Source organism: Phaethon lepturus, unplaced genomic scaffold (assembly GCF_000687285.1).
Source record: "Phaethon lepturus isolate BGI_N335 unplaced genomic scaffold, ASM68728v1 scaffold34981, whole genome shotgun sequence".
NCBI classification, from domain to species: Eukaryota; Metazoa; Chordata; class Aves; order Phaethontiformes; family Phaethontidae; genus Phaethon; species Phaethon lepturus.
Window position 1 is genome coordinate 1 of NW_010520393.1, and position 3,581 is coordinate 3,581.

The following is a 3,581-nucleotide window of genomic DNA, read 5'->3' on the forward strand; positions in this document are numbered from 1 at the left end:
CACCGCCGCTGTTTTTTTTGCAAGAAAGGAGGAACGGTTGGATAGATGTGTGAAAATCCTTTGGTGCAGCACGCTTGAGCAAAGCTTTTAAGCCACCAAGGAAATAAAACTGCATGCGTGCAAATATTATGTTAGATGTGTAAAGTTTTCTGTACACTGAAATACTGAGGTGTTCCGATCTTTACTGCACCGACGTCCTTAAAGGCAGAGCAGAGCCTCTGAGATAAGCTGCGTGCCTTTTCCCCTGGCAGGAGCCTAATGAAATGCTTGACCAACTACGAAGCGTTGGCAGAGAGAGCACTGGGAGCAAAGCACAGAAATCCCCAAACTGCTCCAGCGAGGTACGGCAGTGCACTCTGGAAGCAACGAGTGCTGTAAGGAGGAGAGTCCCTGCACTGGTCCCCAGGGACTTGCAGATCAGCCTCTGCCTAAACCCCAGGGCAGTCTCTCCCTCGACCCCAGAGCAGCCCATTGACATGTACTGGCTGGTGGTCCGTGAACCTCCTCATTACCGTCACTGCAGTTTAGGTAGATCACCTTTTTGCATGCTGTGGGTTGAGAGTGGGGAATGAGCACAGCAGGAAGCACGGCTCATTTCTGTCAGGCTCCCAGAGAGCTCCTGTGCTAAAGCCCTTGTCATCTCCTTGCCTGGCCAAGGAGACATGTCCATAGCTGCGTGCTCCGCAGCACACTGGAGGTGGCAGCGACCCTGCCAGGCATGGCCCTGCCCCACTGCCGGTGCCTCTGCTGAGGGAGGGCAGCTCTTTGAGGCTGGGCTGAGCCCACACTTCCCGAGCAGGAGGACGATTTTCTGAAGAGTTCAGGGCCCTCATGGTTTGCGGTAGGTCTCTGCAAGACAGGTGGAGGATGGCCTTTGAGGCAGGGACAAGTCTCCCGAGTTTTGGTCAACTTACACCACTCCATCATCTTGCCTCAGCCTCCCCGACTGAGATTTCATTTTTGCCCTGCTTGTGCTGCACTCTAAGATACGCCACAAATATCTGGGCTGTCCCAACCTCACATTTTTCCATTACAGTGCAAGTTAATCACAAACTAAGTGCGAGCCACAAAACCCGTCTCCAGCCCTGCTGCATGGGCTGTGTACGGACCCGACGGCACTCCTCGCCTGGGAAAAGCCCCACGGCCGGATCAGGAGCTGGGAGACGAGGGACCCCGCAGTTACCTGCTCTTCTCACACAGGCTGGTAGTTTTCCAAGCCAGCCCTGACGAGGTCACACTGGAGGGCAGAGTCCGGGTTGGCAGAGCCCACGTCATTGCAGTCTCCTCCGGCTGTGTCTCCCAAATCTACAGTGCTCGACACAGCAGCAATAAACTGCAAAGGTGTGCCCTGTGTGTCAGTGTTACATGCTTTTGAGAGAATACTGGGGTTTTGGGACGCGTTTGGAGCCTTCTTTGTCACCAGTGGAGGCAGTTACTGCTTTTTTGACCTCAGATTGTAGAGGTCTGTGTGCCAGAGCCCAAATCGTGATGGCGATGCCAAGGAGACGAGGGGTTACAACGGTCGCATGGAACAGAATTTGCTTTAAAGAAAAAAACAACAGGGGAAAATGCTGGTAAACTTTCATACGACTCCTGACCTTTATGTAACGCTGGCTAACTTGCAAATCAATCAGAAACCAAGAAATGCCAGAATTGCGCAACCCTGGTTGGGTCCATGTGCCTGCCTGCCTTGTGCCTCGGGTTTCCGTCTCTCTGGGGACATGCTGAAACCCGGGGCGGGGGCGAAGGGAGGCCTTCGGGGTGCCAGGGCGCCGGAAGGGCTGGCACTCTGCGGGGACATAGCTTTGCCGGGAAACCCCTCCCTCTCTCCCGGACTGTCCTCCTGCCAGAAGCCGGGGGACAAAAGTCCAAAGCAAATCAATAAACCGGGGGCGGAGGGGGGAATGCGGCATCTGCTTGATTGCCCCAGCCCTTGCAGAGAGGGCTGTGTGAACTCTGCGTGCCTTCTCCCAAAGAGGATGAGGAGGGTCCTCCTTATCCCCCTGCCAAGAGGGGTGACAAGGGGAGAGCCCTGGCCTGAGATGCTCAGGGACAGCTTCCCAGCTGGAGGCCTGCAGGTCAGGTCCTGCCAGCCCTTGCTCCCAGCTTTTTCTTGGAGGAAACGGGATCCCAGCAGAGAAGACGTACCCTGCCCAAGCAGTGCAATGCCGAGGAGGGGAGGGGGCAGGTACTGCACCAGGAGCTGCTGCTGTCCCCCATGGCACTGCCACCGCCACCGGGTCACTGGGGCCTGTGGGAGGAGGGGGAATTGCTTGGAGGAGGATGCATGCCCCTGGACCACTGTCTGATGCGTCCCTCTCAGTTTAACAGTTTTCTCCAGAGGGGAAGGTAAAGTCATTTCTGCTTTGCTGTGGGCAAGCAAGGTTAGCACTTTGAGTGGGAACAGACAGCGGGTGATAAAAACACAGTGCAATAAGGATGAATAGTCACCCTGAGCAGAAACCCCTGGCTACAGGCCACCCAACACCAAACTGCTTGGATGCTGGAAGGTGCCATCAGTGCCCTGCGGGCAGGGTCCTCCGCTGCCCTTCTCTTCATGATAAAATCATCGACTGAGTTTCTAACCAAAAAACTTCCAGGAAATCTTGTTAATCCTTGAAGAGTATTAGCAACACCTTATTAACAGGTAAATTTGTGTAGAAAGCTGTGATGAAGAGCTCCCTCTTGAAACTGTGATCATGGGCTATGAATGAAAAGACTTTCTTTAAATGAAAATTAATCTCAGCAAAGTGAAACAATAATTTGTGCAGAGCCAAGTGCACAGAAGAGGAGGAGGAGGAGTATCCCGGAGCTATGTGACTAGGAAGAGTTGGGGGTGAAAAATGTGAAATATTTTGAGTGACACATAGACACTGGTAAGCAGGGAGGCATTATTGCCCATGCTCAAGCTCTTCTGCAGTGGACGAACCCCTCGGGGCCGGGGGGGCTCTGGGCCTGGGGACAAGCAGAGGAGCCTTCGGCGACACGTCTCCCCTCCTACACAAAACACCACCAGCCACCCGGCGTGTCCTCGCACAGAGGCGTTTAGCAGCCGCTCCTGTTTTGAATTATCTGATGGATTGCAAAGGGCTTTAAAATCAGCCCTTCTCAGAGCAGCAGACAGTTGAGGTCTGGTGTCCCCAGGATTTTCCCCAAAAGTGAGGGGCTGCACGGGTCCTTCGGCACCCGCTGCATTGCAGCACCAGAGCACCAGAGCCGCTGCAAGAGCCGCTGCCCCCTCTGCGCGGCTCCTGGCTTGCCCCAAACCTGCCCCGATTCCCTATCATCAAAACTTTCACTTTCTGCCATGCGGACAGAAAAAGGGGGCACAAAAATGGTTCAAATGTCATTTTGTGGGACAGACAGACATGCACGCTGCTCAAACACCTGCAGGTAATGTCTGCACACAGATCACGCTCAAAATATGTTTCCCTATTTTTACGTCTCTGAGAGGTTTGAATGGGGGCTAAACGTTTGGGGCTGGGTTTTGGGCGTTTTTTTCCTCCTGGCTTTGCTGAGTTTGTGTCGGGAAAGAGACGGCAGCAGGCGGTGAGGAGGTGCTGAGGCTCCGGCGGGGAGAT